General features: G+C 40.4%; 1 protein-coding gene across 1 annotated transcript in view; it reads left to right on the forward strand.

The window, feature by feature from the left end:
• The first annotated feature begins 11412 nt into the window (after positions 1 to 11412).
• The window catches only part of LOC135102618 (uncharacterized protein DKFZp434B061-like), a 51448-nt gene continuing 47627 nt past the window's right edge, over positions 11413 to 15233 (forward strand). Inside the window, exon 1 of the mRNA XM_064007873.1 lies at positions 11413 to 11628. The gene's annotated coding sequence lies outside the window, so the exon portion shown is untranslated. The remainder of the gene's footprint in view (positions 11629 to 15233) is intronic.

Consider the following 15233-nt stretch of genomic DNA (forward strand, 5'->3'; position numbering starts at 1 on the left):
CAATTTTATGCTGAAATACCACCATTTTTTTTTTAGCTGTTCCGTTACCTCAGTAGTATTAGTGCCTTTATCTTTCTCTAACTCTCCAACTATCTTCATTAGATTACTTTTTTTTTCCATTGTTTCATCCTTTTCTTCCCTCATTATTTTAAGCTCATTTTTCATCTCATTATTATTATCTTTGTACTTTTCAGCTTCACGTTGTGGGTTACATGTTTTACAGAACCAAAACATATTTTCATCTTTTTCAAGTGCTTTTAATAAAGTTATACTTACATTTTCACAAGTTGCATGATTCCATGGTGCACATTTATCACACTGAATACCTTCTTCATCACTAGCCTTTACCTTGCTGTGTTTACAGACTTCCTTACTTGTTGCTTGTCTCTCGATGTCGTCTTTACAACTTTTTACAAATTTCTTCTTTATTAAGCTCTCCTTTAAATCCACATTCCTTACATTCGTTATTCAATGCTCTTCTCTTTTTATTTCCTTTCATAGGTATCAACCATCCACCTGTGTCTACTCTCTACTCTAATACATATCAATATCTGGAGTTTCGTCTTTATAACGGTACATCCACATATCTTGCTTCGCTCTCCGAGGTCTTTATTTTGCAACATTCTCTCCCCACATTTTTCCAAGAGCTTATTTGTCTTATAGTAATGTGCGCATTGTGGTGTGTTGTTTTGCATTGTGTTGTATGAACCGCCTCCTTCCATCGTCTGCTTGTTTATACATTACTTCACGGGGGGCGGATTTCGTTTTAATTTTATGGCAACAACAGCTTTTCTACCTGAACCAAACCCCTGACATGTATACTATGACGCTTAATGAATAAAGGAGGATTAAAAAAACAACATATGAGATGCAATAAAGGTCCAAGAACTCAATGTTTATCACGGTTTTTGTTAAGAAATACGGACAGATGGGAGGAAGAAGAAGAGGAGGAGGAGTTACTGTTGATGACGTTTGGTTGACTTGACTGAAGGCTGTTGTTGTTGTTTGACTGGCAGTGTGTGATCCGTGCTGCTTGTGACACCCGTGATCAGTTACCCAATAAAGCCTCGACACCAGGAGGGAGTGAGGGTGCCATGGAGCTCATCAAAACCCCAAAGGTAATTATAATAATGGCAAGACAAGGCGAAGGACGAGAGAACGAGTGTGTGTTGTGGGAGGTTGGACGAGCTGTTATCTACCTCGTGTGTTTCTTGATGTTATGTGCTGATTATGATCTGCTTTTCATTTTATATAGTCTTGTTTTAGTTCACTGTAATAATGGCAAGACTTGGCGATGGACGAGAGAACGAGTGTGCTTTGGGAGATTGGACGAACTGTTATCCCTCCCTCGTTGTTCCGGATGTCAAATGCTGATTATGATGTGCTTTTCAGTTTATTTGATCTTATTTTAGTTCGTTGTAATGTAGAGCATCATGGAGTAGGATGGGGTAATGGAGGAATAGATACTGAACACCAGGCAGGCTGACATTATTATGTGTTATTGTTGCTTTATTACAGGTTGCTTTTTTGGTCAGTTTGGTCTGTTTTGTTATGATAAAGGGAAAGGAAGCCATGGGGCAGGATGTGGTAATGGAATAGATATTAAACACTTGGTATGCTGTCGTAAATATCCTGTGTTATTGTTGCTGTCACAGGTTACTCTTCCCTCTATTTGGTCTCATTTTAGGGTATCATGAAATAGGATGAGGGAATGGAGGAGTAAGTAAAATCTGTTAGGTTGTCATTCATCTGCTGCATGATCTTTGCTGTCATTCATCTGCTTTGTGGCTGTGGACTTGTAACCACCTGTCACTTTTCAGCTAAGGTCTTATTCTCATCCCTATTAACACAGGGAATCATGGAGTAGGATGAGGGAGTGCAGAAGTAGATGTAAGCACAATGTGAGCTGTTCTTCATTCCTTGTGTGATCTGAATTTCTTAAAAGCTACATGTATTTGCTGATTTACTTGTTCTTGTTGTGATCTGTAGGTGATTTTTACTTGGATTCTTACATAGACGAGTGCTATCACCCTCATCTAGGTACAGATGAAGCCTTTGCCCAAGATTGTAGGAACATTCTTGTTGGTGGCATAAGGATGGCCATTGTGGCTTCATCAGAATGGCAGTGAACACTTCAGTCAGTCACACTCATGCAGGATGTGACCGCAAGACCCAATAAGTTGGAGCTTGAATGAATCAACAGAGGCAGCAAAAATGATGGATTCAGGTGAATTGTTCAAAGTGTTCGGGACTCTCACAGAAAAGAGACAAGCTCTGACTTTGGTATTACATTGAGGAATGGCCATCTTGAAGGAGTGATGCCTAGTCCTAACAGTAAGATTCTTAACAAGCAAATTTTCAAGATGAGGACAGAGTCCATTGAGAATCTTGCAGACCATGATTAGGTCAACTCTAACAGATGACCCTTAATGGAATAGAGCCTCAGATGAGAAAGACAAGGAACCCCTCAGTTTTCTTGGTCCACCTCCTCTATCCCTTCTCTAACATGGCAGTATCACCCAGGCAGTCTGCACACCATATCACAGAATCATACTCCAAGATTGGATGAATATGAGTAATAAAGACTTGTCTCAGAAGGTCTGGAGAGTGACAGACTGTCCCTTTAGGTGTGGTGTAAGCACTGCCTCCAACCTCACCAGCAATTTCTCTCACATGAAGATGAAATTTGAGAGAAGAGTCCACCTGGACTCCAAAATCTTTATGGTTGTTAAGCATTTGAATAATTTTATTGCCAATAGAATACTCTGGAGTAGCTGGTGCACGGTGAAAATTTCTTTAAAACTTCATATGAGCACATTTACTGGTAAAGAATGGTAAGCCCCATGAACAACTAGTCTCATGTAATATGTGTATATCACTCTGACACTTGTTGTGAGATACTGCATGACCAGACTTTTGTAGTAAACAGTTAGGTAAAGTTTAAGGTTGTCAGCAAAGAGACAAAATTTGCAGGAAATTCAAGAAGTTACATGATTAATATAAATCAGAAATAGCAAGGGTCCAATCAGTGAATCCTGAGGAATCCCACTATTAATATTCACACTATAACTGTCCTCTCCATGCACAACTCCTTTCATGCTCCCACCAGACAAGTTGTCCCTAAGACACCCAAGTAAGCCACCTCTTACACCAATACTAGACAGCATTGTCAGTGGCAGCCAGTGATTAGCAACATCAAATGCCTTCTTGTAGTCAAAGAATATCACATCTACTGAGAATCCACTGTTATAATACTCAGTGACATAGTTGTGAGTGTACAAGAGTTGATTGGAAGTGGGTCTGCCCATCCTGAAGCCACACTGGTGAGGAAAAAGCAGTGTTGTCTTCCAAATACTGATGAAGTTAAGAAACAGTAATTCTCTCAAGAGTCTTGGAGCACACAAATGTCAAGCTTATAGGCCTGTAGTGAATGGGGTCAGAATGAATGCCACCTTTAAACAGAGGCTTGATGTGCGTTGGTGTCTCACCAGTCAGAAGAAACAGGTGTTGCATGATGGTAGTGTGTTATATGGAATCATGGCTTGGGATGAGAGATGGAAGTGTATTTATAAGATACTCAGACTAATACTGCCAGCGTTTGTTTTATTCTGGACTTGTTATGAGATAATTAACATGTACTTACTTTCCAATTTATTTTGTCATATCTTATCATCATGTATGATGCTTATTTGAGTATGATAACTGACTTGTAATTGTAGACAGTATAGCAGCATCACTCAGAGACTGCTTTTATTCTTCCCAGCTAACAACTCTTGTGGCTGCCTTCACAGTTGTTGAAATCAATACTATATACCTACAATTTGACATGACTTGTATAATGTCAGTCTCATCCAACACTGTCATTTTCTTTATGTTTTCACAACACACAGTCTGGCTGGGGGCCTGGTGGATACTCTTAAGGGTTTTAGGTCAGAGATACAATGCTGCTCAACACCCCAAAAGTCAGATTAGCTGTGGTATGTGAGTCTCTTAGTGATGTAGCAGTGAGATGTTTATCAAAACTAAATCTAAACAAACAAGTTCCCTAAACCTAACCAGGGATGGACTTACCTTAAGTTAAACTCACTGCCACACGTCAGTCTCTTGCCAATGTAAGCTGTTAGCAGATGTGTGTGTGTCTCAGCCACGTGATATCAAAGTGCTCTATACACCTAAATTTGATTATGACCTAACTCAAACTGGGAATCCCCCAAAAGTTGAGCCAGTGAAGTGTTCAGAATGGTGATGTAGTGTAATGGCACCCACTGAGGAACTGATGAGAAGTTGCAAGAAACAAATGTGCATGCTGCTCTGAAAAATAATTGAATGTGCCTTGTGACTGTTTGGGTGGAGTGGTAACTCAACACGAGTGAAGGCATAACCTGCTGCATCAACCACACCAAACACTCCAGCTAGTGAAACTGAAGACTTGAGGATGGTCACACCTACTATTATGTTTAGCCTTAATACAAAACTATCTCTTATTAACCTAGCTTATGGAATTATCACATATAGACTGCCAGATCTTTAATTTTTCAACCTTTGTTATATTGTAAGTATTGTCTGTAACTGAAATACTGCATATATATATATATATATATATATATATATATATATATATATATATATATATATATATATATATATATATATATATATATATATATATATATATATATATATATATATATATATATATATATATATATATATATATATATATATATATATACGAGTATATATATATTTTTTTTTTTTTTATGGTTTTGTGCATTTGTGCAAGCATAATACTTCCTACTCTTGAATTGTGTGCAGTCTTAGAAATTGGAAGGAGGTTCATGGTGAGGGGAAGGAGTCAAGTATGAGAGGAAGGAGTTCATGGCCGATCCACTCACCCACCTAAGAGCAAGTTGACACAGGAGGAGGAGGAGGAGTAGAAGGAGGAGGAGTTGGGGAATAGGAATTAAAAGGAATGAGGAAAGAGTAAAGATGAAGCAAGCTGGATATTAGAAAGTTGACAGGACAGTTTTGACTAACACTTACTGCAGGAACCAAATTGAGCTTAAATTCTTATATAATTTAGAGGTTAGGGAGTAAGAATTAAAAGGAATGAGATGAAGCAAGTTGGTAATTATAAAGTTGATTGGACAGTTCTGACTTGCTCTGTTTGCAGGAGTCAGAATGAGCTGAAATTACTCTTATATAAGTTTCCCATTGATATAAATAGTTGTACACTGGCAAAGTGAGGTATGTGTGTGAGGTGGTGAATGTAGCACCACCTTCCAGCTAGTGTTCAAGAAAGACTAGTGTATAGACCCTGACGTCTCCATTCAGATATTTCAGTATCTCATTAACAAAGAAACAATTTATATACATCCATGTGTGAAGTAATAAATGCCACCAGCTTCCTGTCACTTTTCACCAAGGAAGACACGTTTAGAGCCTGATGTCAGTGTTTGAATATTTCAGCATCTTGTTTTGACTGTGTTTAATGGGCTCTAGTGGAAGTTCTTGTAGTTTTCAAGAATGTTTTTATGATTCTAGTAATGGCTTTGTGGTAGGATGGTCCATGAGACTGTTGCTTTCCAACAGGGGCCAATGGGCTGAGAGTGTGAATGGTGTGTGTATGGGCATGCGGTGCTTTGTCTGGACCTCCTTGTGTGGGATTGATGGCTTGGTACATATGTATATGCTAGCTAGATTTGGCAAAGGCTCTGCACCATTAATGAGAAACTTTCAACAATTGTGGCTCAATATTCTCACCAGCTGAAGACATGTGGATGTGGTAACACTGCTGCTGACTGAAGCGCTCACCTGTTGACTGCTCCAAGTATTCACATTTTATTCAGCCCAGCAGGAAATTGACTTTATTCCCTAGCCAGAATTCTCAATTACATGTCAGATACTATGTTATTTGTATGTAGATAATCCGATATCTTGTAGATGAATCAAGATTTTGGTAAGAGTATAAAGTCATGTCACTGCAGGCTTGTAGGTAAACATGAATACTTGAGCCAGTCAGCAGAAATGGTCATCAGTCAGTAGCTGCATTTCGATGACTGTGTGTGTTCTGGTGATGAAACTACCATGGCAGAGTGAGTGGAACAGAGGATAGAGAGATGAGCGAGTTGCTTGTGTGTACAGGAGTGGCATTTCACTACTGCATGCATGTGGAGTGTTGAAAGAAGTGCTGGTGATCAAGGCATGAATGTGTGGCTGTGATTGGGTCTCCTTACAAGGTGTTTGGTTTTGTTTTCTAGGTGTTGTATGTGATTCTGTGAGTGTGTCTAACTAGCAGCTGTGTTCAGGGCTTGAGATGAGTGTGTGAGCTGGAAGATGTGGCTATGATCTAGTCCCCATGCAAGGTGTGTGGATGTTGTTGCTAGGTTTTGTATGGATTTACCTAGTTGTATATACCTAGTTGTATTGTACAGGGCACAAGGCAAAGCCCATTTTGTCCTGCCTCCATAACCATATTTATTCAGTTTCTCTTTAAACATGTGTACTCTGTTTGCCACAACCACCTCTTCCATCAGATCATTCCAGATTTCAATAGTTCAATCTGGGAAGCTGTATTTCTTGATCTCCCTCGAACATCCACTCTCCTTTATTTTCTTCCCATGCCCCCCTGTCCGTCTCTCTCCCTCCTCCATCTGTGGTACCAAGTCATTTCTGTTTATTCTTTCTGTATTGTTTATTAATTTTTACATTGTTATCAGGTCTCCTCTTTCTCTTCTCTTGTAGTGTTGGTAATCCCATCTCTTCAAGTCTTTCTTCATAACCTAAGTCTTTCAATTCTGGTACCATCTTTGTCGCTTTCCTTTGTATTCTTTCCAGTGTGTGTGTGTGTGTGTGTGTGTGTGTGTGTGTGTGTGTGTGTGTGTGTGTGTGTGTGTGTGTGTGTGTTTCAACTAGTCATAGTACACAGGGCCTGAACTAGCCATGGTCCTGTGTTTGTTTTTGTATGTACATATTTAAGCTTTTCCTTCACTTGGTGCATACTCCCAAACGCTCACCAACTGTCTAGTGTGTATTGTACATGAAAAGATAACCTAATTTGAAACATTTGTTTGTGATCAGATTACAGTGATAAAATTAGATTAAATAGGTACTTTATATTGTTCTGTTATAACTTTATATAAGCAGACTTTGTATAAGCAGATAATTTTTCAGACAATTGCTAAACTTCTGCTTAATCTGGATTGCACAGCACTGCTTCCTTGGCTTGTGTCCCTGACCTATTCCTGTGCTGGATGAACACTGTATGTAGTGAGTCAAGCCTGGAAGTGCCACAAGGCTGCCTGAGCATGGAAACACCTGTTGCTGGATCAGTAACATGCTGCTTTCATGCTTGAGTCTCAGGTCTGATCCTGACATGATGCCTTTCTCCCAAAGCTCAGATTTATTTAAGCTTCCTGAGTATTTCATTGTACTGAGTGTGCTGTGGCTGTGCTGTGCCTAAGCTCCTGGAGTGAAGTAAGGTGGGCCACAAGACTGCCCCTTTGCACCAGTGACTGACGGGACTAAGAGTATGAATGTGTGTGTGTGTGTGTGTGTGTGTGTGTGTGTGTGTGTGTGTGTGTGTGTGTGTGTGTGTGTGTGTGTGTGTACGTGTGTGTGTGGTGCTTTGTCTGGGTCATCCTGTGTGGGATTGCTGGCCTGGTATAGAGATAGATAGGTAGTGAAAGGTCTTGAATGCTGGGAGGGCAAGATGGTGGGGGCGACTGAGGAGGTTTACTGAAGGGAGGAACAATGTGCTGTGATGGGAAGGAGAAGGGGAAGGAGAGACAAGTGTGAATTAAAGTAATGAAAGTGAAGGATGTGCTGTAATGGGAAGGAGGTAGCAGAAGAGAGACAAGTGTGAATCAAAGTAAGGAAAGTGGAGGAAATAATGAGAGATCTTGCCTTGATGTGTCCCTGGAAGGAGAAGAAACAGAAGTGACAGCGTTAATACTTTCTTTGATGGGTATGACTGTATAGAGGAGGAGGAAGAGAAACAAGAGGAAAAGAAATGAGAATTACATTTGCATGTCATTCTGAATTCATTAAAATGTAAAACTAAGACACCACACGTACTCTCAAGACATTTCTCTAATTTTGTCTTTTTTTTTTTTTTTTTTTGAGGGGGACTGGCATCTTGATGGGCCCCCTTTTTATTTACATATATATTTTAATGCCCTTCCCAGTGCTCCTCTTACATAAAAGGAAAAAAAATTCCTCTCTGGTATGTGGTGATGTGACAATTCATGCTGCTTCCTTCATATGGGTGCCAGCTTCATGAAAGGAGTCACTGAGTAGAGTGTAGTTTGTGAGAAGCTTAGAGGAAGAGCCATTGATGTGTGAAGGTTTGAAGGAAAGACTCGGTTTGTGGTGAAGGCAAATGCTGGTGAGATTAAACAGCTGTGTGTGTGTGTGTGTGTGTGTGTGTGTGTGTGTGTGTGTGTGTGTGTGTGTGTGTGTGTGTGTGTGTGTGTGTGTGTGATAGCTTCCTGTTATGAAAGTCTGGTAAGAGAGAGAGAGAGAGAGAGAGAGAGAGAGATTCATGATCACAAATAAGCAGATTTAATGAGATAAATGTATTTCCTCCTCCTCTTCCTTCTCCTCCTCCTGGCTGGGAGACTGGCTCTCTGACAGAAAACAGCATATTGTAATAAATGGAAAGGAGTCAGATTGGCATAATGTAAATAGCAGCATTTCTCAAGGCTCTGTATTAAGGCCAGTACTTTTCATAATATACATTAATAATGTTGATGAAGGAATTGATTGCAAAATAAGTAAATTCGTAGACTACACCAAAATAACAAGTAAAGTAACGTCAGCATCACAATGGCAGGAACTACAGTGTGACCTCAATAAACTAACAAGCTGTTGTGAAAGTGTTGTGAAAAGTGTAAGGTTTTACATATCGGGAACTGTAATGTTCAATGTTTAGGCACTGAAAAAGAAAAAGATCTTGGTGTTGTTGTGTCAGAAGATCTAAAGCTAAGTCAACACTGCACAAAAATAGTAAAGATGGGAAATAAATTAGTTGGGTTCATTGGAAGAAACTTCAAATTTAAATCAGAAAAAACTATACATGCCTTATATGTGCCACAAATACGGCCACACTGGTGGTGCAGCCTCATCTGGAATACTGTGTGCAGTTCTGGTCACCATATTACAAAAAAGACATTGAAAAACTAGAAAAGATACAGTGTGGAGTCAGTAAAATTATTCTAAGATCACGTAATAAGCTGTATGAGGAACGACTGGAAGAAATAAACCTTTTTAGCTTAACAAAGTGCAGGATAAGAGAAGACCTAATTGAAGTGCTCAAAATTTTTAAAGGCTATAGCAACCTTGATGCTAATAAATATTTTATCATTGACTTTTCTAACCTGACAAAAAATAATGGATTCAAGATTATACCCAAGCGTTTTAAATCCCTCGAGGCCAAGCACTTTTCTTTAATTGCACAGTAAATATCTGGAATAAACTTCCTTCAGAAATCATAAACAACAATTCTATTGAATCCCCTGCAAGCTCTCTTCTTGTCCAAATAATTACACAAAAAAACATAATCCCTGCAGTCACTAAATTATTATTCTTTTTTAAATTTTACAGACAATTTATTTTATTATTAATTTGGGTTAATTTTCAGGCAGGCAAATAGAGTTCACTGTAGGGTGAATAATAGAACTTTCTTTCATCCTTTCCTATGAAAATTCCATGTCAGTTTTCCATACTGCATGGTACTTCACTTTTGTTTCCATGCCAGCACAAGCTAGAGGGAGTGGTAGGTGGGGAGGAGCCTTCTGCTGTGCTGTCCTGTCTCTCTTCCCTGTAGCTAGTTAGAAGTAGTAACCAAACAGCCTTGCAAGGACCAAAAGGTCTGTTGCTGTTTGGCTTTCCTTTGTATTTCTTTGTATTCCTCCTCCTCTCATTGCAGATTCTCTCTCTCTCTCTCTCTCTCTCTCTCTCTCTCTCTCTCTCTCTCTCTCTCTCTCTCTCTCTCTCTCTCTCTCTCTCTCTCTCTCTCTCTCTCTCTCTCTCTCTCTCTCTCTCTCTCTCTCTCTTCCAAATACACAATTAATTCAGTATATCTTTTCCTTCCAGACAAAATAATAGTCACATTTTATTTCATAATTAAACAATAATTATATTCAACCACGCTACTATTTATATTTGGCGCCATGTGACCGCGCTATTGTTGTTGTTGTTGTTGTTGTTGTTGTTGTTGTTTTGTCTTGAAATCCACTCGGTAACTCAAACCTTCTGGTGTTTTCATCCACAGGTGAGGGAGTGAGTGAGGGAGGGAGGGAGGAGCCGCCAGGTGGACCAGCTTGTGGAGTGGGTAAGTGGAGACAAGAGGTTCGGTTTTTTTCCTCCACTCTTCCTTTTTTCTTTTTATTTATTTATTTTTTCTACTGTTTGTATGTTGTGTTTGGAGTGGGCAGAGGTAAGGCTATGAGAGAGAGAGAGAGAGAGAGAGAGAGAGAGAGAGAGAGAGAGAGAGAGAGAGAGAGAGAGAGAGAGAGAGAGATTTGTGTGTCAGCTTGTTTTCCTCCTCCTCCTCCTCCTCCTCCTCCTCCTCCTGTGTTTAGGTTCTGTTGGCGGAAATTGCACCGTTCCCTTCACCTGTCGGGGAAAGACTGAAGGGCAGCCAGATGTGGGGGGAGGGAGAGGAGGGGGAAGGGGGTCTTTGCAGGTGTGGAGGGATGGGAATTTCTGCAGGTGTGTGGGGGGGGGGCCTTTGTCTGTCTGTCTGTCTGTATATATGTTTTTTTTAATTTGTGTTTGGTTGTTTGTTTATTGGTTGGTTGGTTCTCTGGTTCTCTCTCTCTCTCTCTCTCTCTCTCTCTCTCTCTCTCTCTCTCTCTCTCTCTCTCTCTCTCTCTCTCTCTCTCTCTCTCTCTCTCTCTCTCTCTCTCTCTCTCTCTCTCTCTCTCTCTCTCTCTCTCTCTCTCTCTCTCTCTCTCTCTCTCTCTCTCTCTCTCTCTCTCTCTCTCTCTCTCTCTCTCGTGTTGGGTAAGTGATTGCTGTTGTTGTATTTTCGTTATTACTATTATTATTATTATTATTATTATTATTATTATTATTATTATTATTATTATTATTATTATTATTGTCATCATCATCATCATCATCATCATCATCATCATCTTATTATTATTATTATTATTATTATTATTATTATTATTATTATTATTATTATTATTATTAATATTTCATTATTGTTATTATTATTATTATTATTATTATTATTATTATTATTATTATTATTATTATTATTATTATTATTATTATTATTATTATTATTATTTTTATTATTGTTAGTGGACTGTACATGGGTACATAATACGTTTTATCAACATTCCTTCCATCATGGCTTATCTTTCCATAATAACATGATAATGCAACACACACACACACACACACACACACACACACACACACACACACACACACACACACACACACACACACACACACACACACACACACACTGGGTCACTCCACTCCACTCACTCGTCGTCCCTCTCAGACTCAGTTGGGTCTAGACCGCGGGAGGAGGAGGACGTCGGCACACGCGGTTCCGCACCCTGAGATCACAGACTGCGACCGCCCTCCGTCCTTCCCGCCGCGAGTGTGAGCATTCAGGCGTCACTTATGCCCTTGGCTGTACTTATGTGTAGCTCCATGTGTATATATTAGCTGGTGCCTCACCTTACTGCACCCCGGCGCCTGGGAAACTTAAGCACTGCAGTAAGGGGACGGCTCGAGCAACAGATATTACCGTATGGGATTTGATTGGGCCTTGTATTGGGGTATAGTGTCGCTTTCTATCCCCTACCGCGCCCCGTGCTTCGTGGTGCCGCCCCTGGTGTCATGTGGGGCAGTGTGTGGTGGCGAGGCGGTGGTGGCAGTGCGGGGCGGCGCGGTGACAGCTGTTCGGTGGCTCTATGCCTGCCATCTGGGCCGCTCACGTGTGTTTCCATATGATCCCGCTGTGGTGCCGCCGTGACTCAGTAATTTGTTCGTTTATTCATGCGTATGTTTGTGTGACTTCGTGGCGCCCCTGAGCCATCATTCACTGTAACTCATCCTAACCCACTGAATGCTTATCGCCTTCCTAATACAATGATTTCCTACCCATCCTGACCTATCCTGACCCACTCTGACTACCTAGCCTTGCCTTGGCCCACTGTGACCCATCTTGACCCACTGTTCCCTCATCCAAATCCACCCTATCCGCTTCCGAACATAATTTTCTCATCCACCCTGACCTATCCTGACCTATCCTGACTGCACACTGACCAACCGGCCTTGCTCTAACCTACTGTGATTCATCCTAACATACCCTGACCCACCCTGACCCACCCTGACCCATCCTGACCCATCCCAATCCATCCTAACCTATCGTAACCCATTTAAGCCACGCACACACACACAGAAAAATAACGAACAAGATCCAATGTTGAATGTGTCGTGAACCTGTGTGAACGTTTGTGGCGCATACAGGTGGAGCTACATGCCTCCACCCCCGCCACGTGCTCCACACCACCACCACCACCGCCACCACTCCTGAGGGGGACGCCAGCCAGCAGAAGGGAACAGTTATTGTACAGTGGATGTGTGTCAGTGTTTGTGTGACGTGAAGGGGAGACTTGTACGTAGCGAGGGGGAAGGCGAGGGGAGATAAGGGCAGGCAAAGGGGAAGGAAAGGGATAGAGGAGGGAAGGGAAGGAGAAGAGATGGGAAAACGGAAGGGCGAAGGAAAGGAAGAGGGAAGGAAGAGATGGGGAGGGAGAGGGAAGGAGGAAGTTGTGAGAGAAATTCATGTGTTTTTATTATTATTATTATTATTATTATTATTATTATTATTATTATTATTATTATTATTATTATTATTATGTGGAAGAATGTATTGTGTTTTCTACGTATTACATCTCTCTCTCTCTCTCTCTCTCTCTCTCTCTCTCTCTCTCTCTCTCTCTCTCTCTCTCTCTCTCTCTCTCTCTCTCTCTCTCTCTCTCTCTCTCTCTCTCTCAAAAAAAAAAAAAAGTACGCATTGCAAAGTTCCCCTCTCAAAAAAAAAAAAAAAAAAAGAAAAAAAGAAATAAATAGATAAATAAAAAAAATAAAGTCCAATTTAATTCCTGAGTCTGGCCAGGTAATTGGAAACCATTGCATGTATATACCGCAGCCATTTATTTATCATTTAAAAGTATCATTTGTATTTCCCCTCAGCCATAAATATCCATCCTTCCCTCAGCCCCAGCCAGTCCCAGCCAGACCCACTACATCCCTCCTTTCCTCTATTTTCATTTATTTCCTTCCATTTCATCGTCGTTTAAAAGTATCATGCGTATTTTTCCTTTTCATAAATATTCTGTCTCTCTCCCAGTCCCTAGTGAGTCCCAGCCAGTCTCATTACATCCCTCCTTTCCTCTATTTTCATTTATTTCCTTCCATTTCATTGTCGTTTAAAAGTATCATGCGTATTTTTCCGTTCCATAAATATTCTGTCTCTCTCCCAGTCCTTAGTGAGTCCCATCCAGCCCAAGCCAGACCCACTACATCCCTCCTTTCCTCTATTTTCATTTTTTTTTTCCTTCCATTTCATTGTCGTTTAAAAGTATCATGCATATTTTCCCGTTCCTCTCTCCCAGTCCCTAGTCCAGCCCCAGCCAGACCCAGCCAGACCCACTACATCCCTCCTTCCATTTACTTTTGATTTATTTCCTCTCATTTTATTATCAGTTAAAATTATCATGCATATTTTTCCGTTCCATGAATATTAAGTCTTTCTCCCAGTACCATGTAGTCCCCGTTAGTCCCAGTCAACCCTAACCAGTCCCTTTATCTGTAAACCAAAGATGTAAGCAAAATTCTTAGGATCAGCAACCAGGGTAGAACAAGAAATAACGGGTTCAAGCTTGAAAAATTTAGGTTTAAGAAAGAGATAGGAAGAAATTGGTTCTCAAATAGAGTGGCAGATGAGTGGAACGGACTCAGTAATCATGTTGTTAGTGCTAAGACATTAGGGAGCTTTAAGAGAAGATTAGACAGGTTTATGGATGGGGATGATAGTGGAAATAGGTAGGTATATTTCATACAGGGACTGCCACGTGTAGGCCTGGTCGCTTCTTGCAGCTTCCCTTATTTCTTATGTTCTTATGTTTATAACTTGATTGACTTCTCTGTATTTTATCACCAGTTGCAAGTATCATGGATCTATTTTAATGTATACGTAAATGGTGCCATGCTCTCTTCCTCACTAGTGTCAGAGTCAGCATAACCCAGTCAGGTCCACTCATCCTTCCTTCCCTTTATTTAGATGAATTTCCCTCTGTTTCATCACCAGTTAGTGTTTCATCACCAGTTAGAAGTAGTTTATTTCAGTGTGTAAATGCCACTTTGAGCCCTGCCTTACACCAGCCCCGGCCAGACCTAACCACTTCCCCTCACTCCTCCTCCTCCTTCCCTCTCCTCCTTTCATTTTGATTTATTTCCTTCCATTTATCACTTTATAATTTATCATTTATTTATCATTTATTTCATTGTCTAGCTTTTCTCTCAGTCTTCCCCTTCCTTTTTTTTTTTTTTTTTTTGAGTTACTTCCTTCCTTTTATTAGCAGTTAAAGCTATCAGGGATCTACTTCAAGTCTATAAATACTATGCTGTTTTTATTTATTCAGTACCAGCCAGCCCGTCCCAACCCGACTGTCTTCTTTTGCTTACTGATTCTCTCTCTCTCTCTCTCTCTCTCTCTCTCTCTCTCTCTCTCTCTCTCTCTCTCTCTCTCTCTCTCTCTCTCTCTCTCTCTCTCTCTCTCCCTCTCTCTCTCCTTTGTGTTCATGCTGACTCGTGTCCCCTGCATGCTCCAGTCAGTGCCATTTTGTTTAGGTGTCAAGGAAAACCCAGTTATATATCTTACCACTCCTTACGTAAAAATGAATAGATAAATAAATAAATAAGAAAATAAAAAAGAATAAAAAAATAATAATAATAGGAAAAGAAAATAAGTTGCCATATTGATTTAAAAGATGTTTTGATTTGCCTCTTTGTGTGTGTGTGTGTGTGTGTGTGTGTGTGTGTGTGTGTGTGTGTGTGTTTACGGTGGGAGGGAGCGTAGTAGTAAATAACAGACAGACAGATGAAGCTAATAACTGAATGTTACGGCCAATATCTGTCTATCTGTGTTTGTCTGTCTCTCTATCCATTTGTGTCTGTCCGTCTGTCTATCTGTG

The sequence above is a fragment of the Scylla paramamosain genome, chromosome 8 (assembly GCF_035594125.1).
Source record: "Scylla paramamosain isolate STU-SP2022 chromosome 8, ASM3559412v1, whole genome shotgun sequence".
NCBI lineage: Eukaryota > Metazoa > Arthropoda > Malacostraca > Decapoda > Portunidae > Scylla > Scylla paramamosain.